The 22,942-nt window shown below is 38.2% G+C and overlaps 1 long non-coding RNA gene across 2 annotated transcripts in view; it reads left to right on the top strand.

Moving 5' to 3' along the window:
- Positions 1–22,942, top strand: part of LOC108399267 (uncharacterized) — an 89,013-nt gene that overhangs the window by 20,045 nt on the left and 46,026 nt on the right. The window contains exon 2 of one of the 2 annotated variants that reach the window (XR_001853614.3): positions 6,429–6,478. This is a non-coding gene — a long non-coding RNA (uncharacterized lncRNA). Of the gene's footprint in view, positions 1–6,428; positions 6,530–22,942 lie in introns of both variants that reach the window. The other variant, XR_012121047.1, reaches the window with a different exon arrangement.

Genomic DNA, 22,942 nt, shown 5'->3' with positions numbered 1-22,942 from the left:
GGGAAGAACAACTGAAGAGAGATGTAAGGTCAGCAGGTTTTTATTTTATTGTTCAGTGGGGATGGGAATGATGCAGTAGAACAGAAAAAAATGATGATACAGTCAGTCTCTATTGAAGAAATAACTAAGCAAAGGAATTTCAGATTGCAGCAAGGACTGTGAAGAAACTAAATGCTGTGGGCTCTAGAGAAACACTGGGATCTTACTTTAGTTTGAGTTGAGATCTGAGATTTTTTAATGTCATGGGGTGGGGTGGGGAGAGATTAGCAAGGGAAATAGCAAGTTCAGGTGACCCAGTTCCCTTTGTAACATTTGGGGTGTAGGGATAGAGGCCTTTGTAGCTATAATAAGTGAACAACACAGATAACTAGTGCTGAAGTGTGGGCAGGTCCCAGATGAGATTTTATTGTAAGTACATAGTGAAGTCTCTGGAGGATTTTAAACAGGAGAAAGTTTTAATATGATCATTAATAACATTTTAAATAATGATTTTATCATCTTGCATTTTCAAAATACTTTATGGTTTGTAAGTGCTGAATCTCATAAATGGAGGTTCTCAAGAGTTCGAATTATTCACCTAAGGTCTTAGTACAGACCCAAGCACCAAGCTCGGTGGAAGTTCAGAAGACAGAGTCAATCCTCATTCTAACCACTTGCAAAGCCAGTGATTTTTTCCCCACCACTCTGCAGTCAGCTAGTTTCACCTTCTGTTCATACTCCCCACACTCAAATCTGTCCATCACTACCTCTTCTTAACAGAAACTCGTGTAATGCTGTCCCATTGCTCTTTTCTTTGATTTTTGAACACATCAGGATTAACCCCAAGCACAGAAGAGACTTGAGGAGACTTGTTTTTAACAACGTATTTATTTTTATTCATAAACAAAAAAATTCAATACTTTAAGCAGAATGGAACTGTGTTATGTATGACTGCATTAGTAGAGATGGATATATTTTATTTATATCAATAAGATCTATGATTGAAACACATGAATTCTATTTCAAAAGCCTGTAGTATAGGTCTTCACTTGACTCTATTAAATTGTCTGGTTAATTTGCCAGGCATTTTGATCATTAGTTTTTGGCATAATTCAGTGAGCGAAAGGATCTTCTTAAATCTTTGAAACTGAGAAAAGACTTCCAAATTAAAGACTGTATTTTAATTGATGTATAGTTGAGAAAAAATTGCTTATTAATTTTTTAGATTTCTGTTTGGAATTAGTTGCATATGTTTTGTTTTGAAATACCAAAAGCAGTTCTATACAATACAGTGTGAAGATAAATATCATCTTTAGGTCTTCACTGAAGTATAGGGCTGATCTGATAGGTGAAATTGCCATCTACGTGACTTAGGGACAACATAGGATTTACCTGTAAGGTGGAAGTTAGAGAGTCAGTGGCTGAAAATGTTCTTTTGGCTCAAATGACCCAAACCCATTAAGATGTCCCCAAATTAGAGAGCTGAGAAATCTAGGTCATCACCATCTCTACCATGGAAATGGTCCTACCTAAATCAAACTTCCCTAATATTTCATTTCCAATCAGCTGCAGCCACAGAGAAACAGTGTTACTATTATGACTATTAATTGCAGAAATGGTTAAGTTGTTGGAGATTTAGTGCCGGATATGATCATCTGTATCAAATCATTCAGTTTACCTGCAGAGACTATTGAAACTATTTTGGTGTGGGCCATAAAATAGATGCAGCACAGAATTCATCCTCGATGTAATTTTTATCACCTGCATAGGAATTAAATTGTTCCTTTTGTGTTTAAAGCCTGATATCAAGAGGCAAACGAACCTTATTGCTTTACTTGTTAAGATAGCTGAGTAGTGCAAAGCTACAGCCTTTACTGTTCAAAGATTACAAAACTAAGGAACACTTTTACAGTAGGTCAAATTGTTAGATCACCATTTTACACCACTAAATCCTAGTAATGGGAAAAATAACCTGTCAGGAAATCTACAAATGATTCAACATCAGGTTAAGACTCGGAAACAAAAAGAATTGCATAGTACCCGCCTTTAATTAGGTAGATAAAAAATTAAGTTTTTTTCATTCAGTAACCATTTATTCAGTTCAATTCAAAGGTAATAATGGAGAGGCAACCACATACAAAGCACTGCATTAGGTACCAGTAGAGGGACACAGATGCCATATGGTCCCTGTTCTCAAGGAGTCTGTAGTCTAGTAGGGGAGATAGACAAGTACACAATGAAGTTAAACATAGGCCTGGCTGTAACGAGTGCTATGTGATATGGTAGTATAGAAGAAAGTGCCTTTAATTTGCCTGGAGGATTCAGGGAGCCTCACAGAGGGGAACAGTGAGTAGAAACTTCTATAGGCAGAGAAAATAAAGGGCATTCCAAGTAGAGGAGTGATATGATGGAGAGTATTTAAGTTTGGCCAGAACTGGAGTCTTGCTGAAGAAAGGAGCTATGTGGGGGATGGGTTGGAGATGGAAGAGGCTGGAGCTGAGGAGACCATTCTGAAAGCCAGTGGAGACGTGACGGAGACCAGAAGTACAGTATTGCTGGTGGGAATGGGCAAGGGTCAGAGGACTTGTGATTCTCTCTTGATCATGTCCTTTTTTTGTGCCTGAAATTACCTCCTCAGGGCTTTCTGCTCATCCTTCAAAAGTCAGCTCCAGTAAACAGTTGCAGAAGCCTTGCTCCGCTATCCTAGATGGCATATGTGTCTCCATCCTTGGTGCCTCCACAGCCTTTGGATCAAACCACACTTGGAGTTTTTTAGAGACTGCATTGCATGTGAGCAGCAGATTAGGAGGAGAGCTCTATTTCGGATCCATTGTTGGCAAGGGTAGTTTGAGGTGGAGGTGGGCAGCAGGCAGCTGGAGTCCCCATCTGCGGCTCAGGAAAAATATAGGGTTTAAGGTAAATTTGGGAAGAATTTCCATAAAATGGCCATAGAGTTAGGTAAAACTTAGGGAAAAGAATAAAGACCTAGTTTTAGTACATGTAGAATTTCAGAAGTCTGTAAGGTATTCATATTTTATTTTTTAATCTCAGTACAAGCCATGGGTTTACGTATTGATGAACTTACAATCTAGAAATGTATAACCAAAAATGAAGCACGTTGTTTGCTGCAGACTCAAGGTTTTTATTATAGAAATTTAAGACATGATAATTGAAAGTATTATTAATAAAAACTAAAACCTTTTCTAAAAAATTCTAGATGTCAATAGTTTACTAAGATAATTGAATGCCTCGTTGAGGCATATACAACTTAGGAAGCATAGGTTACAATTAATAGCAGAAAGATGCTCCTTACGTGAACATCAACAATTTACTTTCAAATGTACATTAATTCATGACTGAATAAATCCTGTTATAAGATAAACCCAGATGTGTGTGGAAAGCACCATCTTACACCCAATGTCACATGACTAAGTCAGCTCAGGAAAAGGGCAAAGATTAATGTAAAATGATAGTCTAGAAGACACAGTTGGTGAGTATATGGAAGAAAAATTGTGATGCCTCACAACTTACTCAAAGTTACAATTTAAAGAAAAAAATATATAGAACGTATTTTGCTGCCAATTCTGTTGGGGAAGCTGTTCAGACATGACTTTTTCTAAAAAAAAAAAAAGCTGTGTTTTTGCTTTTGTGACTTGCTGTTCCAAGTACTGACATGTTTGGAGTTAGGATCTCTTTCCATGTTGAATTCTATGTAAAAGGTGAGAGAAGGAAGGTTTGGGGGATATGGAGATATAAATCAGATCCTACAATAGAGGAAGGGAAGACGAGAGAGTGAAAAATGAAACCTGGAAAAGAAAAACTCATCACAAAGTTCAAGAAGCTAATAGTATTGGGAACAAAGGGCCGAGGGCCACTCAGGTACTAAAGGAATAAGCACAGAGGCAGAAGGCTATTTGGAAAAGAAAACAGTACAAGTGACTGCTAGAAAAACAAAAGTAGAGAGAAAGCAGTTAACAGCGTCCAAGGGGATGTTACTGTTAGACATTTCCCACCCATATTCATGGAATGTATTAATCTCTTGGGATGATGAGGAAGATAGCAAAAAAACACAAAGAAAATTTAAAAAAGGCACAGGTACAAACAGAGAATTTGATTATGTGACCAGCAGAGTTTTTAAAATAATGGGACAGGATGAAGATTGGAGGTGGTCAAAGGAAAAGAAGCAGCTGGGGTGAGCAAGAGAAGAGACTAGTTGAAAATAGAGCAATGGGCTTAAACGCTGGTTGTGTTGGGCTTCCTTTTGTTTCAGCCTGGTTGACATCACAGATCATTCGCCGAAGGCTGTCAGGTAGCCTTAGAGGAACCAAAATCGCCTGAAAAGAAGACCAAGCAAACTGCCTTAAATAAGAAATTACAACTTAAAATATAGAGCAAATTTAATGAAAATCAGCCATTGTAGTATGCTCAGCAATGGCCCTCAAAATTTTTCCACTGGACACACATGGTTGAGAATGTTCACATATTCTACAGTCATGAGAGTATATGACTTCCAGCAGATTCATTGTAATTTCACCTCGTTCTCACCCACTCAAAAGCCGATCAAAGAACAAATGAGAAAGGGTGACGCTGAGTCCCCGCTCATTTAGATGGCTCCCTCCAGTGCATGAGCCAGGAGGCGACAGAAAGAAGGTCCAGAGCTGCGGATTAAGGAATAATGTGCTATCAGGGAAATGGACGGGGGGCTTTTGTGTCTCCGCTGCTTCAGGATGAGAAAGGGAAGGGCCCTTTGAGACCCTGGGCTCATGAGAACCTCTGATGAAGAAATCGGTCAAAGAAATGACTCTTGGCAAGTAAAAAATTTGGTAAAAAGAAAAAGCTTGGGTGGGGGTGAGGAGCTGAAAACTGGGAAGGATTGAAAAGATGGAGAGAGTAGGAACAGAAAGCCAGGCGGTGCTTCAGGGAAGAAATGCTGAAGAGGAAGGGAAGCTGACACGGGGAGGGGGCTTTGCGCAGAGGTGGACAGTGTGCCGGTCTGTCAGCGTACCCCTCCCTGTTGGGTGGAGAGCAGGTATCCCCCAAGATCTAGGGGCCAGGCCAGGTCCCGAGGGCCGGTTGCAGGGGGTTCCATGAAAGCAGTCTTTTTGTTCTCTGGGCGACAGAGAACCCCCACCCAAGGTTTTTCTTTTTACCAAATTTTTTACTTGCCAAGAGTCATTTCTTTGACCAATTTCTTCATCAGGGGGCTCCATGAAAGCAGTCTTTTTGTTCTCTGGATGACAGACCAGTGGGTCAGATACACCAGTTTCCCCCCACTCTGTCCCTTTTCTTCAATTCATGAAAGCTTCATGGTCAATGTGTATTTTTAAGTTTTTAAGCACCACTCAATCAGAAGGGATTTTCCACAAGGACTTACAAAAATGCAGATTACACTGTAAAAATGCTTTTCAGCCAATAAAAGTCCTGTTTTACTGAGTAAATTTCTTTATGATGTTTAACTTTAGTAATCAGGTCCTGATTCCGAGAAGTGAAATTTGGTGGAATGAGAAGTAAAAACAACATGCAAAGAGAAAACCCCAAGATAGCCATTTAAAACCCCACAATCAGACCTTGTTTGTGTGATATGGACTCAAAGCTTTCTCTTAAAAAAAGCATGCGATTAAGAAAATACTTTGAGAACCTAATAATAGGTCCCTGAAACCTGAGATCCACCTCTCATCTTTCTAACTCTTGGGAACGTAGTTAGTAAGAATGTATGTTTTTAATACACTGATTCTTAGCAACAAGGTTGTTCTTTAATTAGTACAAAACTTGAATAATGCACTGCCTATTATTGTGCACAGCACATAACATTCGGCAACTTGTTCTGGCAGATTCGTTTACATATGTCACTGCTGTACCTGTAATTTAGTTTAATGCCGGGTCAGTGTGCCAAATGTGTGTGTCTGTGTGTTTTTAAAGCTTTTCCAACAGTTCCGTGGGGCTTCCCTGTAATAACTGAAACAGTGTCTGTATTAGGAAACCATAATCAGTTGAAGTGACTGTCCCTTTCAGGTATCCACAATATTCTTCGTTCACACTAGGGCATTGAGTGGCTCACTTTTTAGAGAATTATTTAAATTATCTTAAACAAGGGGAAATACTGGCTGAAGGTGTCGTCAGTGAGATGTCCATACTTTTGCCAAGAAAGGTGCTGTCTTTTAAGTGAATTAATTCAAAATAAAAGCAGAGGACTTCAAATAAACTTATGAGATCCTCTCAGATGGTTAATTTGTAGAATAGATCAGCTTCAGATGATCTAACAAATCTTTGATTTTCATTTTCGTAATTTCTCACATCATGGCATACAGTTTTTTGATTCAGGGAATCATTTCTCGGCAGAGAAATCAAGTTTTTCCCATGTGCCCAATGTGCCCAAAAGGAGGATGTCTGAAAAAGAATGCATGGGACGCCCTTTCTGCATCAATCTCAGAGTCAGCTTGTCTCCACAGGTGTTGCTGCTAGAAGCTTCAGAGGAACAAGGACTCCAAAAACACATGAGGTAACCTCAGCTCACAACTCTTCAAGCCACTCTCCTCTTTCCTGCTGAACTGTGAGTAGGAAGTGTGTTGTTTATTCCCTCACTCCGCACCGGATTTAAATGGGCAGATAGCAGCTGGATTTTAAAAGTTCTTCATCATGACTTAAGTCCCTAAGATTTAGGGTATTTTATTTGTCTGAATGTCTACCCAGTACAAACCTTAGCCATCGATATTAAAATGGAGAATTCCTTCCTTTGGTATTCACAAGCATAACATACATAATCCTTTATCTCTGGCAAAGCTACTAGCTTTTTGGCCTTTGGCTGGTCGATGTATACAGTATCTATCGTTTGCATGCAAGTGTTCTCAACTGACTTGCAAACCCTTTGATCAAACCAGCTAAACTTGATTTTCCAGATTATTCAAGAGACAAGGCACACATCTCTCAGCTTTACAAGTCCTGGCAAGCCATCAGGACCCCATGCTCCCCACTCCCTTCATCAGAATCAAAGGTAAACAGGGAGCCAGCTCTCATTTAAATATGTAGCATTGGGATCTTGCCTCAGTGTAGCGGCAGAAGAAAAACAACAGTCAAAAGTAAGAAAAAGGTTTCCTTGGCAAGGATGCCAAACTAAATAATGACACCCAAAGCAAAAACATGCTTCACTGAAACTAAACTTTAGTCAATTCAGCCTGCTTAAAACAAAGCTTTTTTTGTGATTTCAAAAGTGAACATTGTACTTTGCCCTGGCAGCCATTTCTGTGTTTTTGAATGATCCAATTATGCATAAATCCCCGGCCTACAGGCCTTTCAGCACCTCAAACCGTGAGTGATTTGAAAACATGACTGAAAATTTCTACATACAGTGCTGCCCTATTCTTCCTCTTAACCTTTTGAAAGATACACTTCAAATGACAATGTTTTGACATACATTGTCACCATGTATTCTCTCTCTCTCTTTTTTATTACTTGGGAAATATTTGTAGGAGATCAAGGTCTCTACTTCCTGTTCCCTGGAAGCTCACGTTCTTCGTCACCTTGTCAAACATTTCTTACTTCGTTGATGCCACCGTCTGATTGACTTCACTGAGGCAGGATTATTTGAATTGCCATACATGTTTGCCTTTATAATTTGTGCAGTTTGTAGTATAGAAGCAACAAACAAAAATCAGAGATTATTTTGTGTTTTTTAAAAGATAATTGAGCCACGATGTCAAGGACTTTATTTGAACACTGACTTGCATCTTGGTGGGTGAGTTGCTGAGGAGACTAACAGAGTATGGACAGAATATGTCTGAGGACACACCGTGGCTCAGAAGGGGTTAAAGGGGGCACTTTGTCAGCCCCACTTCTCTTTGGAGGAGTTCAGAATTAGCTGTGCTGGCACAGCCTTTGTGGAAGGCACCCTTGTAGAGGCAACAGTTTTGGTACATCCTGAACTAGGGCATAACGCAATTGTTGGTTAACTTTGTTCTTTCTAAAATTCGAGTGATAGCCCTATCATTTGGGCTACATTTCTAAATTTGCCATCACATGCCATGCCTCAGGAGTTTGTACTCCTGTTAACAGGATGTTCTTCTTACTTTCCCTACAGCCTCATCTGGTGGCTGTCTGTTAACTCTTGTTCGGCTCTGCAGAGCTCTGCAGGGCAAGTGGACTGAGGGTTGCCTCTCCCACGGGGACCACACCGGTGTGAGTGACAGGTGTGGTGAAGCCAGGAATGATGCTTTCCAGGGCTGACCCTCCTAAGAGCCTGCAGAGATTGCAAGGCAGTTTCTCCCCTAGTAGCCCCAAAGTCCCCAGGGGAGCCATACATCCATCTCTTAAAGCCAACTCTAGGATAGGGTAAGTCCACAAACCGTCATGGGACTTCCTGGAAAAGTTACGGTTGCAAAGACCACGCTTTAAGAAGAGCAGATAACTACATTTAGAGAGAGAAAATTCTTGTGGCTCTCAGCAGCTGCTGACACTTGTTGCTTACTCTGTTCTTGTGTGTATGTGTAGAACTGCGCTCTTCCTGTTTTTTTCTCCTACCCCTCTGACAGCTTGTTTTCAGTCTCCTTTGCTTTTTCTCCTCATTCTAGATGTTCCAGCTAGGTAACATTATCTACTAATAAAGTTTCAATTGCCTACTATGTAGTGATTCTCCAATCTAAATCTCAAAGCAACCCAGCTCATTATAGTTTCAGAGTCACCTATCCAACTAATTACTAGACAGCTCTTGGATGTCCCTCAGATACATCAAACTCAACTTGTCCAGAACTGTCATCATACACACCCCCTTCTGTCCTGTGACCTATAACCTGCATGTCAGTGACTAGCATCACCTTTGCCACATTTGTTCAAGCCATAAACCCAGGAGTCCTGATTCTCCCCCTTCCCTTACTTTGCACATGCAGTCAAGCCAGGCCCTATTGATTCCACCTCCCAAATCTCTTAGATCTGCCCATTTCACTCTGTCCCCTCCGGCATTTTCAGTGCACAGCTCCACACTATTTCCTGCCTGGGTTATTAGCTGGGTTCCTTGCCCTCAGCCTTAGAGAATGACCTTTTTAAACTATAACCAACCTGCTAACTCCTGCCTTGAAGTTATCAATGGCTTCCCCTTGCTGTTAGGATAAAAGCTAAGTCTTTTAAAATAGCTTACAAAGTCTGTATGTTCCTGGACTCTGCATGCCCCCCTGGCTTTACCTCTTCACCCTTCACCTCTTGAATGCCATACTTCAGATCCTCTCTTTTACTTTTCCATCTCCCTTCATTCTGTTTGTTGCATTTTGCCTGGTTATGTTGCTCCTCCGTAAACATGGATGAAGCCAGTCGACCTTGAAGTCTTTGGAGGTGGCTGCGTCTAGGAATCCTCTAATGTTTCAACTCTTCTATTGCCCTTCTACCCTCCTGCACATCATGATGTTTATCTCTGTCTATATGATCTCCTTAGGAGATTCTGTTTTTCACTCTCCCTCCAGTGTGAGGACACTGACTTGCCAAATGTCCAATATGTAGTAGGTAGTTAATGAATATCTGGGAAAAAAAACAAAAGAATACATCAAAACAGGGCCCATCTGTACCAGCAGATCCTGACTCACTGGGTGAGACAAATACGTCTCCTTCATTCCTGAATCCAGTGCTAGTAGAAACGTATTTAATTGTACAGAGAGGAGGTGAAGGAAATGTTAGGGCTTTGAGGATTCTGAGAGATCATCCTCATTCTCTAAATGGAATAACAAAGGCCCATAGAGAGTAAGTGACTTGATTACCTTTCCATAAGGTGACTGCTGTATGCTCTGTCCCAGTATCCTCTTTTCTCAGGTTTAAAATTTTTGCCCCTTTGAAATGTATGAAATAGGAACCCATTTTTTAGTTTGTTTTAATGTGCATTTCCCTGACTCCTACTGATTTGAGCATGTTTCTAATATTTATTGGCCAAGTGGGTTTTTTCTTTATTCAGTTTCCTATTTATATCATTTGTCCATTTTTTATTGGATTACTTTTTACTTACATATTTTTAGGAATTCTTTATATATTCTGCATACTAATTCTAAGTCATCTATGTGACTTGTAAGGCCCAGTAAATTCAAAGATATGTATAATCTATGACCCAGTAATTCCATACTTAGGCTTACACCCTTTGGAGAAACTCTTGTATGTGGCGAAAGAAACGTTTAAGAGGATTGGTCTTGTGGGGCTATTTGTAAAGGCACAGACCTGGAAATAGCCTAAATGTACACTCAGTAAATGAATGAGTCATTAAATTATGGTCTGTTCACATAATGGAAAAAGAAGCTTTAGTGAATGCACTGGCTCTTCTTGTTAACATAGATTATGTCTGAAAATTTGTTCACCGGAAAAAAGCAAATAAATCAGCATAACAGCATTCCATATATGTAAATGTAACAATGCCACAAAACAATTCTAAGTAATGTTTATAAGTATATACATATAAGGCCAAAATAGAAGATACGATGCAGAATAGTGCTGTCTTCTAGGGAATAAAACTGGGTAAAAATAGGGTGTTCCACTGGATCTACAACACATTTCTTTATTAAAAGAGGTTTTTAGAAAATACAGTAAAATGAACACATGTTAATTCAGAGTGTGGCTAAATGGATGCCTGTTGATTATTCTCTATATTGTGTATGTTTGAAATATTTCTTAATTGAAGAAAAAAATGGCAACCAACCTTCTTGCAGACCAAAGTGACAGAATATATATATCTGTGAGGCCTGGTGAAATGGAATGCATCCTTGAGGATTTTGGAGAAACAGCAAAGGCTTCTCGTAATGGAAGAAGGTTCTGGAGAAGGGGGCGGTAGAAGAAAGGCAGACCGTGAATACCTTCCTACCTGACCCACAGCTGGATGGAGTTGTAGGCCTAGGAGCATTATAATTTCTGCAAGGAAAAAACATATCAGTGAGAGTAGTAATGTTTGAGTAAACCTTTACAACCCTTTTATACAAATAGATTGTAGGAGCTGAAAAGGAACCCAAAGGTCATCTACTCCAGCACCTTCATTTTTGTCACAGAAAAACGAGGCCCAGAGAAGTTAAACTGTAAAGAAAAGGTAGGGCATTTTGAAGAAGGATATTGGGATATAATTTATTCAATCATTCAATATATTTACATTGAATGTATTTATATCACTGATCTGTTTCAAGTATATATCTATATATTTATTTATATTGGGTGACTTCTAAATTGATGTGACAACTAATGGTACTATAGAGTTAGTAGGTTTGAAAGAATGGTAGAGGATAGACACATTTTTAATTAGGAGGTAGGGGTATTGTTTTGGCTAGTGGGACCTAACAATGTAGACTTTTAGACATCAAACTGGTAATACCAAGGGGGTGGTTACCTGTATAATGGTGTGGTTACAATGGAGAGACACAGGACATTGTAGGGAGACATTGGTATTTATCTCACCATCCTGGAAACATCCTGCTTGCTAGCTGATCAGTATCATGCCGGATCCCTCTAGCTCTTATGGCTCCAATAAAGACTATCTCATTTGCTAGCCCAGGGCCAAAAGATAACTGTGAAGTCCTTCCAGGAGGCTCCACAAAAGGTGACCTGGGGAGGCACCATCATCAAGGTGGGTCACTATGATTTTTCTCAGGGACTTTTTTCTGTTGTGGGCAGGGTGGTCTTGGGAAGCACCAGTGACAGCCATCTTTGTCTCAGTGAAATCTACCTGAGGCTCACTATCAGTTCCAACCCTAGGTGAAGGTAAAGGAGGCAGCCTGAGCCACTCTGTCCAAATGAGCTCATCCATCTGCAATGCCAGTATAATTGACCTCACATTCCCCCACTTAGATATACTGGTCTATGGACACCAAAGGGGCTTGATGTGTCCTTTAACATGAAAATATGGGAATGGTCAAAGAAGAGGTTCCTCTGAAGGTACCTCCAGGAGCTTTTTCCACAGCATATCAATACTATAACCTCTACTATGGTGAATCAGATTAGCTAATTGAATTTTAAAAGGAATAGGGAGCTCTGTCCTAAAGGGGCAAGATACAAGACTGGCAGGTTTCAGCATGTTGATGATAGGCTAGGCCAAATAAAAAACATCAGAACCTTAAACTTCTTGGTCAACTCCTACTCAGACATCTTCAGACATCTTCAGGTTAGGCCCCTGTATTTTACATGTTCTCAGAACTCTGCATTTTCCTTTGTAGCTCTTATCGGTATTTTAATTAAATATTCAATTGAGTAGTATGTGTCTAATGTTTGTCTGTCTAGAGAGACTATAAACTCTATGAAAACAGGGCTCACATCTTACTGTTTGCAATATCCTGGAGCCCTAGCCTGGTGTCTAGTTTATAATAGGTATTCAAAACATTCTTGTTGAATATATAAGTGATTAAGTGGGTGAATGGACGAGTGCTGGAAAGAAAATGAGTGAATGAGGGGTGAAAGAATTAATGGATGGTATTGCTGGAGCAGCAGGAACACTACTAAAGAGGGTAGGCACTAAGGCAACCTTGAATGGGGCCCTGTCCAACAAGTAATCAAGTTGAGGTGGGGCGAGGAGCAACAAATGTTCTAGGGGCAGGAAGAAAAAAATCCCTGAGTAGTGGCGGTACCAAGAACCTGTTTCAGAGAAGAAAGGAAATCAGTTATCCCTGGAAGTATTCCAAAGTCAAATTTGATGTATTTCTTTATTTTCCAGGGTTGGCCACATCAGAATGCACTAAGTGATTACTGCAGTGTCACCCGACAACCTCAAAAGACAGTGATATCTAAAGAAGGACCATGAGAATGTTTCTTTAAATATAGATTAGTCATTATGGAGTTTGTAGGTTTTGGACCCTGGTAATCCACAAAATCTTAACACAATAGTTCCTTGTAACTGGCATTGTCTTTTATGATTTAATTGGACTACCCATTCATGTGATGACTCAGGACATAAAGGCATTGCACAAATATGAAATATTATTGCTACACCGTAACCATTTGATTCCTCATGACTTACCTTAAAGAACAATATATTCTCTTCCACTTTCCCATAACATTTAAATCTTGGCTCATGAGATTCCTGGAATAGAGAGTACAAAAAAATTGAGAAGAACATAGAATTCAGTTGTCTATGTGATCTAGCTACCCGTTTACCTGATATCTACATCAGTCAAAATACAGAAATCTTACATGAGGCAAAATATTTTATCTTGGTTTTGGGGTTGATGGATAGAGATATGGGTTTCATGGTGACCGTCACTGATCCTTACTTTAAAAACTGGTACTTAAATTAATTTCTTGGCTCAGAATAAACTTAAAACCCTGTGTTAATATTGCTTCTTTTAGACATATTACATGCACTTATAGGTTAAAGCAGTAGTTATAATCAGGCTTGGTTTCAATGTACTGCTTCTGTAACATGGAGATATAGTGTTCTCCAAAAATATAACTTCCTTGGCCTCCTTTTGTGTAAATTGAATGTGTATATAGCAATATGAACACTCTCCTTTTTTTTTGGAACAGACAGTGATTTAATTTTTTAAAGGCTACTTTTAAAAGCATTTTTAGGTTTTCAGAAAAATTTTTAAGTTTCAGCAGAAGGTACAGAGTTTTCATTACTTTCTCTCTCCTCTACTCCTCAGTTTCCCTTATTATTAACATCTTACATTAGTGTACATGTTTATAATTGATGGACCAATATTGATAGATGATTATTAAATAAAGGCCATAGTTTACATTAGGTCTCATTCTTTGTGTTACCAGTTCTATGGGTTTTAATTCATGTCTAATGCCATGTATCCACCATTACAGAAACTACAGAATAGTTTCACTACCCTAAAAATTTCCTGTGCTTTATCTATTCACTCTTCCTTCCCTCCACAATACCCCTCAATTATTTAACATTATTAGAAGTAGAATCACATTCTTCTAATAGCAACATAGAGTAACTCTAGAAACATGATAAAAACTAAAGGAGCATATATAATATTTTATTCTCATTCTGTTATTATTTTCATCTTATTACTCCAAGTTCTGCTTTTGAATGGATAATAAGAATTTAATTTCTCAGAAAGCTTATCAATTAATTCTTTTCATCTATTTTTGTCTCTAATGTTGGACCCCTCCCCCCACACAAAAAGGACTCGCCTGGAATAAGAATAGAAATTTTCTTCCTTCCTTCTCTTTCTCTTTTATTAAAGTTGAAAGGCACAAAATTGTACATGGTTCATTTGTGAGTTCAATTACCTCTATCCCCAAGTTGTCAAAATCATCATGCACCCCTATCAGTAACACCATCTTCAGCATCACATCATCAAGAATCTTTATTAAACACCTACGTGTGTGTGATACTCTTAGGCTTGACCTATCAGAAGGAACTATTTGACAGTCATTCCCTGGATCCCTGAGACTTGCCAGAGCTTTCCCTGCCTACTACAGGGTACTAGGATTAGGGAAATGTTACACTTGGCATCAACAAGCAGTCAGGCCTAGAGCCCTGGAATGGGTTCCCTTTCTCCCAACATTGCTGTACTATGTTGTAGAATTAAAGGATGTATAAAAGATGGCAGAGGCAGCATCTCTTTATTCTTGATCAAAAGAATAGGAATGTCCCAGCTCTGTAGCAACTGAACTCTCTGAAGAATAGCATGCCTAAATCATATGAATACTGTATTACCTTAGATAACATTTATAGAATCCAACGTGTTCTCTAGAGCATGGTACTTAATTGTTTTTCTTATTAGTTCAAAAGTAAATCCTGTTGAATACATTGCCAGGGCTACTCCTCTAATTAATAAAGACTGTGTTGAGTTTAAAAACAACTAACTCTTTTCATGTTCAGGTTACTTTTAGTAGCTTTTATAAATGATTACCTTCCTCCACATCAGAGGTGTCTTATGACTAAAGAACAAGACAGCCCCCATGATGCTCTTTAACAATGACTCTTATGTTTCTTTTGGTAAACTCATAATGTTAATTACACTCTGCAACAGATGGAGTGCCTTCCATCAAGGACCTCAGTGCACCTTACAAATGTCGTGAGTCATCAAAGCCCTTCTATCATGGAGGTTAAGTTATCCATGGTCACAATTTTAGAGTTAAAAAAGCACAGAGGAGGTAAGTGTTTTTGTTTTTTAAGGTAGAATATGTTTTAGTCCAAAGATTTAGTCATCATTTAAGAAGGCAGAGAAACTCAATGAGTATTTACTGAATGAAACAAAATAAATATAAATGAATGAAATGGCCTATCAACAAGATTTGGTTAACCTGGCAGTGAACACCTGGACCATATTAATCATTTTTAAGATTAATGAATTGATCAGAAATTATCTACTGCTAATGAATGAATCTTCACAATGATTAGTGCAGAAAATGGCTATTTAACCATCATAATGATAGAGAAAATCTAGAAAATAGAAATAGCCAATTTTGTAATATTGATACAGACACATTGAAATTTAGAGCTAAAAGATTCCAGAGATTGTTTAGTCAAGCACTTTCATATTTCAGATAAGAAAATTGTGCATGAAATCATTGAGCTTTTAAAACCTTGATGTAATTTCCTTATACTTTCTCCTGTTTCAGAAGGGGTTTGATTTGCCTCACTCAGCTAGTTAGTGGTATCGCTGTGTAGAATCTAGGCTCCTGATGCTCAGTGGTCCATCTTCCCACCAAATTCCATTTTGAAAATTTTTCATGGGTGCCTTTTTATACTCTATTATAGGACTCATAGGATATAAAAATTGTAAGGAGGTCACTTTTGTTGATCTTCTTCTTTTAATCAGTAAAGAATCCAATATTCAGGGAATTTAAGGAAATTGCTCAAGGTCCTATGAAGAGTTACTGGAAAACAAAGATCTGGAATCTCTTCTTTTCCCTTTTCTTTTACTATTTCAGAATCATATTTGATCTATTAATCAGACTCCCAGTAACTAAAACCACCAATGTAATTTTGTCTTGACTTTTCTGAAATCCTCTTTTACTAAAGACAAATGAAAAATAAGCTAATGTTGAGGATTTTAAATTGAAAAAAAAAATGTCCATGTCATTAGGTCAGTAGTAATCAAGATTCCACCCATTTTTTACATTCTAAGCCTGTGATCCAGACATTGATGACTATTATTTCTCAAAAGGACACTGAGGTCCTGAAGATTCCAAAGTGCTTACTGCATTTTCAGAGACTCAACTATCTCCATCAAGGTTTCAAGGTTGTGTATTTTTATTTATGATGAAAATTGTCAACCACAGGTAAAATGTGTAGTAACCCTGGTTGAACAAAAACATCTAATTAAAACAACACATTGATTCTTAATCACCCTCATTAATTAAGAATTTCTAGCATTTTTATGTGTTTTAAGCTTGTATCATCTCTTTGATTAAATGGGCATCACAAAACAAAACAGATGAGTGCTTGACTGAGTTTTCAAGATGGCCTTTTCTCTTTTCTTAGATAGCCTTCCTTCCTATAGAAGTTGTCACACCATCATACACTTTGGATTGTTTCATCAATTTTTTTTTGAAAGAAAAAATTCTGAAGTGAAGCATCCATATCAAATAAATCTTGAATGTAGCAATACTTCCATTTGTATGGTGGTTGTAAGTGAAGAAAATGGCATATTCTTCAGAGATCACTGTGAGCTAGTGAAATAGACCAGTCCTATTATTGAGATGAAAAAGGTGAGGACTGGGGGCAGTGATCAAAGACTTTCTTGGAGTCATATAGTTACCAAGTCATCACAGGCCCTGCTGTGTCCTCAGCTTCAGGCACAGCTGACCTAAGGAGGGTGTACTGGGCTCTGCTGCTGAAAACGCTCACTTATGGCCTTCCTTGCCACTCCTGATATTTATTCTGCTGCCTTGTCATCTTGTTTCCTTGACACACGTTAGCTCACCATATGAAAATGATTCCCTGCTATTATTTGCATAGGAAATTAACCATAGCGCTCTCCATTACTCTGTTTATCTCTCAGTGCATACTAGGGTCTTTGAAAGGTTATAAATGGAATTTGTACTGTGGGTTGAATATTAATAAGATAAGGAGAAGAAACAAGTTTCTCCTTTCCTTTAAAGCCCCAAACTGACCCTGTGAGCAGGAAGATCAGCTCACATGGGTAGGCCTAGTTGTTCTACCTCTACACCCACTTCCCCTTAGAGGAATTACTTCAAGACAGTTTGGATATTCTAAGTAAAACAGTCAATAAATCAACGTCCTCTATTTAGTTAAATGCTTTGTTCTATTAGAACAATGAGATTTTAACATGCAGCTCTTCTTTTTATTTTCTTTCTGAAGTAAATGGTTAGCAATGACATTGAGCACAAGAGGCAAAGCATTTCTAGCATTTTATAAGTATAGATGTCTATTTCTGTAGACTTTTTCCTCTGGCAGGCTATTACCTTCCTTTCCTTGTTTGAGCTATTAACTTCAGTGTAAAAGAGGCAAGGGATCATAGAAAAATAGTCTAGGCTTAGGTGGAAATGACGAATAAAAGGAGAACACAGAGGTGGCCAAGTTGAGACTATGCAAATATTTCCCTTTTCTTCCCAGAGCTGATTGATAGGTAAACCCAGAGGCAAAGTTTTAATCAGTGGTTATCACACTTTGTGCTCTTACATCTTCTACGATCTGAAAATACCAAAGTATTTAACAGTAATGGAATCCTCTTAACATCTTTTTGAATTACATAGATGGCTTGGATTATAGGCTTCATTTGTTAGAGAAAGAAATAGTGATATTAATGTTTATTACCTAAACCCCGAAACATTGGTAGCCTAACTAGTAACTGGAAGTCTAACTTGAAGTTCTTTACCTAAGAATTTGAATTCAGGTCAGTGCAACAAACAAGGAGTTCTCAACCATGTGCCACCACCAGGCTAGTTAAAAATTGTAGGATAGGTGGGAAAAGAGAATAGGACTTAAATCAAGGTTAGTTTTCAGGCCACTGATTTTGGCTTTTAAAATTGTGATCATTTAGTTATATACTTTTCAGTGTATTGTGTATTACACTTAGAAAAAAGAGTGTGGAGAGCAATGTGATGTCCAATAAGTCCTCAGATAATGGGAATGGAGTAACTTAGTTATCCCTAATTGGAATAAAATTCAACATTACTTCTAATATAATAAAAATTTAGAAATTTTCCAAAGCTCCTGAAAATTACTATAACTTCTAAGAGCTAGTCTATGAATGATAATAACTGAATCTTTATCGTATGCAAAGCATGGTCCCAGGTGCTGAGAGGATCCAGAAATAAGAATCCAAGGAATTACTCTGAGCAGTGGTGCCAACATGCAGTATGTGCTGTGGAGCCCTAATATCTTTTACCAATGACATCATTTTTCTGTATTATCCAATCAATAGCTTTGGTTTATACAGCCTCCCACTTTTAGTACAATCTGTAGAACTTTGCCATTGACTGTTTTTCACTGAATCCTTTTAACATCCTTGTGATTAAAGCAGTGCAGTTATTATTGTCTCCGTTTTATAGACAACAAGCTGAAGTTCTTGAGAAGTTAAGTCAGTTGTTCAAACTCAAGCAAAGTCTCCTGGCTGCCCCATTCATTTTCTTTTCATGCAACTTCCCTGTAAGGAAGGACTATTTGAGCTTTTCAGCAAAATGTTGAAAGATGCATGATACATTTTTTTCAGTAAAACTTGCTCTAATTAAAATATTTTATTATAACATTACAAAGAAAAGAAAGAAAAACACATCTCATCTCTCTCACCCAGTTTCTAGATAATCTTCTATGCTCATATAAAATTTTAAAAATGAGTTCAGATGCCTTGTGTCTAATAAATGTTGAATGATTGTCATTACTAACTGTATGAATGAATTATAAAAGAATTTTACCCTTCCTTGTGACACATATTCTCTGCCTTTCATCATTTATTTATTACATTTCCTATTTTCTGAATGAAGTCTTAGTGGTTTAGTGGTAAAATCATGCCTGATTCACCTTTATTTTAAATCTCCTAGTCACTTAACACTGCTCACTGAACAGAGTATGTGCTCAATAAACATTTGTCGGATGAATAAATGGTTACCTGCACTGGGAAAAATAATACAGGAACACATTACTGACAGTAGATTATCTGCTCCCTGAGCACCCTGACGGCTGTGGCTGGGTCTTTTCTATTGCTAGTGGAATAGCGTCACTGAAAGCCTGACTTCCAATTCTGGGCTGCATATTTCTTCTTCAGTAGCTACGTGGTTCTGCACAGGCACTGCAAAAATGTTTGTGGGATGAAGAGAGTAAGGAAAGGCAGAAGGAGAGAGAGCAAGTGAATTAAGCATCATGCTCATGCTTAACAATTGTGCATGTCTAAGGGCCAGGAAGAGCCCTATATGTCTTACCTGTATCGTATCATTGATTCCCCTCTATAATTCCATAAGGTAGATCCAGTCTATTATCCCTATTTAACAAAACCGAAGCACAGAGAAAGTAATTTGTCCAGGCTCACATAGTTGAGAAGTGGTAGAAACAGGATTCAAACCCAGCAATCTTTATCATTGACCTACACTGGCTTTTGATACAGCCATGCAGTATATAGCACAGGAGGAAAGAGGAGAAGAAGGGTTACTAGCGGAGCATTAGTGACAACCAACATACTATGTGGAGAAAGCACTGAGAAAAATCCCCAAATCCTATGGCCAGGAATAATTTTTCCTGATTCACTTAATTTCATCTAATGTCTCTGGACTCCCTAATCTGCTAAGTGGGTCTAATTATTCTAGAACTACTTTACTCAGAGTTGTAAATTTATGTGAACACAATTTGAATTGAATGAGGTAAAAAGTGCTGTGACTATGTAAGCTGAAGATTTTGAGAGCTCATATACAGGGCATGGTGTGTTTTATCTGTTATTCACAACAAATCTTGACGTAACAAGTACAATTAACTGTATTTAGCTACGAGAGTCATCAAAATAAGCATATTAGACTCTGTATAAATTCCTTACAAATGCAGTTTGATAAAATATGAAAAAGTTTAATATTATCTGATTTTTTATAAAGTCTTACGATGGAGCATGGATGGAGTCTCGGCTTAATATCTGACCCATTTGGCATTCCCCGGCTACCTCACAACAGTGTTGAGGTAGGTGGCAGGGCAGGGGGTACATAGATAATCAGAGGAAAGAGCTCCACCTACTGATCAGCAGTACCACTTCCTACCACACCCTTGGAAGTAAACATAATACAAAGTGTTAGGAACACGACTCTACCCTCCCCATAGCACACACAGACAAACGTACAAACCATATCATTTATTGAATAGTTATTATTTGTCAGGCAATTGAAAGTTATTTCCATTAATCCTAATGACAACTCGAGCAGCTGGGGTTAAAAGCAGATCCTGAATCTGCCATTTTCTAGGGGTGTGGCCTCAGGCAGTTAACTTAATCTCTCTGGATCTCCATTTCTCCATCTGTAAAACAAGGTCTGTAATAACTTTTGTCTCACTGGGTTGTTACGAGGATTAAATGAGTCTGTATTTGTAATGGGCTTACAGAAATGCTTGACATATAATAGGTATTTGTGAGATAGATTTAAAAAAAGAAAAGAATGGATGAGGAAGCTGAAGTTTACAAAAGTTAGTCACAGAACTCTTCGAGAGGCAGTTAGGAGTTGAATACAGACTGGCTGTACCTCCAGTGCCCATTCTCTTTAGCGCTAAGCTATGCTGCCTCTTGATATGTGACTATATGATGGAAATACAAACTAGAGGCACCAATGAGGACATGTGTTTGGGTTCTTATTTGCTGATGATGATTTGATATTTCAATTAAATCAAGTCTAGCCTTTTCCATCTTATTTTTTTCTATTCCTATCTTGGATTTCTAATCATTCCCCAATTCCTTAGCTTCATCCAATTGTTGAGGCAAGAATTGTCATGAAAATAGCAGTAATTCCCCCAGATTATGATGATCATGGAGCATTTCTCTTTTTACTTTCCCTATAATTTTGAGAGCCATTCCTAAGCATCTCCCTGCTATTGTTTACAAATTTCTCATTTCAAGGTTCTGTCTCAACATGATTTTAAAGTCACTATTCAACTCCTGATACAAAGATGTGCAGTGCTAATGATAATTTGTCCACTCTCTCGAAGCTGCTCATGGGAATGTTGACAGAGGTGATCAAGAAAAGACTTGGTGCTTATTATGAAATTAAATTGGCACCAGCTGCCGAGGCAATGACTTCAGACTCATTGGAAGAATCGGGATTTAGGTTGAAGGGTGGGACACAGTGTGTTGGTTTGCCTGATGATTCCTAAGAGAGGCAAATAGACTAAAGGGAAGAGGAAATGTTAGAGGACTTCTCTGAGCACTACCAACGCCAAAATGAAGATGACTAGGAGACAGAGCCATAGGAAGGCCAGCAGCAGTTTCTTTTCTTCCCTAAATCAAAATATTAGAAGGTATAGTCACAATTTAATGATGTGTGAGGTGGGATACTACATATTTGGGGAAATTATTGGAGATACATTACAGCATTTTAAAGTATGCTTGGGTCTCTCAATATTTTATATGGGATTTACAAATTTGTTAAGTATCTAGGGAGAAACAAAGATAATTAAAATGTTGGGAAATAGAATAGATGAAGAAAAATTAAAGGACTGTGGGGAATTTCATCTGGGGGGGAAAAAAGCAATTAGGGATAACTGAAGTGTTTTCAAGTCTATGGAATGTTATTCATTAAAGAACTAAGTATTTGTTCTCAGTGTCAATAGAGACCATAAATAGAGGCCTAAGTTGTTGTAAGAAAGCTTTTGTTTACATGGAATAAAGAACTTCTTGATTAAACTCTAGAACTTACTAGGAAGGGAAACTGTGGGTCTATTCTTCAGGAAATCTTTAAGAATTGAGGAGGTAAGCCCTGGGTAATCTGATGTGGTATAGGGTTGAAGCAGAAGGCTTAACTGGAATTTCTTTAGGTCTCATCTAGTACTTAAATGCCATGATTACGTAAATAAGAATTTGTACACAGAACAGGAAGAGAAACAGACAGAACAATCAGGCATGACCCATTTAGCAATGTGGTTGCTACCCTGAGCAAAGATTTTGGAAATCTCAATTTTGAAGCAGAGTTACAATGTTATAGCCAAAATCTGGTGAACACCTTGGAAGTTCCAGGTCAGGCACTCATTTTTTTAGCCTTATGGATAGGGTCACCTTGAGTAGCAAAGAATATATCACCACTTTCCATTTGTGCAGAAATTTGTGACTACTTTGTGTGTGCATGTGTGTGTGTGTTTCTGTATATCTAAAAGATAATTCATGTTAATAATAAATACAATATTTTAGATAAACTTGTTTGAGATAGACACAACTTCATCAATTACTTTTTGATAGTTTTCTAATGGTAGATCTTAAATTGAAATTAAAAGCTGATGTTCATATCTGGGAGTGATGGTGAGGTGTACCACAAGATTTTGGAAATAAAGTTAACGTTATTTACATTTTTGTTAACTTTCCTTAAAGTTGAAATTGGAACATTCTTACACAGTGGGTATGATTAGCCATCTGTCTATGGTGAATGGAGACTTTGGGAACAAGTAACACTTCAATCAAGGTCAACTGAGGAGGAATGTCAGAAAGGAGAGCCTTCCTGCGGTTGTAACTTTATAACTCACTATGTGTACATGTAAACATTTGCTTCCTATCCTGTCTTGGGAAAAGCCTCTGTAAATAAAATCAGGCTCATTAACTGTGGAGTCACAGAAGCCAAAATTCTCAGAGGAGACTTGGTAGGACTCTCCTGAGTTGGCTGAGTGTCTCATGCTACCTGGATTCCCAGTCCTCGTGTTCTGATTGCATCCATGCTCACCAAACCACTTTCAGATGATTAGCTTTCCACATCGCTGGACGACAGGAGAAAGTGTATTGATCTGCTAACTCAGTCATTCCAACCTTCCCGACAGTTGAATTTTTCATTGTAAATGACTTATAAATCAGTCCCTTTAAACTGAATCAATGTTAAATCTACTCAGGAGAGATGACTCACTGTTAACATGCTGATATTAGTGGTCTGA

Source organism: Manis javanica, chromosome 9 (assembly GCF_040802235.1).
Source record: "Manis javanica isolate MJ-LG chromosome 9, MJ_LKY, whole genome shotgun sequence".
Lineage (NCBI taxonomy): Eukaryota > Metazoa > Chordata > Mammalia > Pholidota > Manidae > Manis > Manis javanica.
The sequence above is the reverse complement of the archived record's forward strand: the minus strand, read 5'-3'. Positions and strand labels throughout refer to the sequence as shown.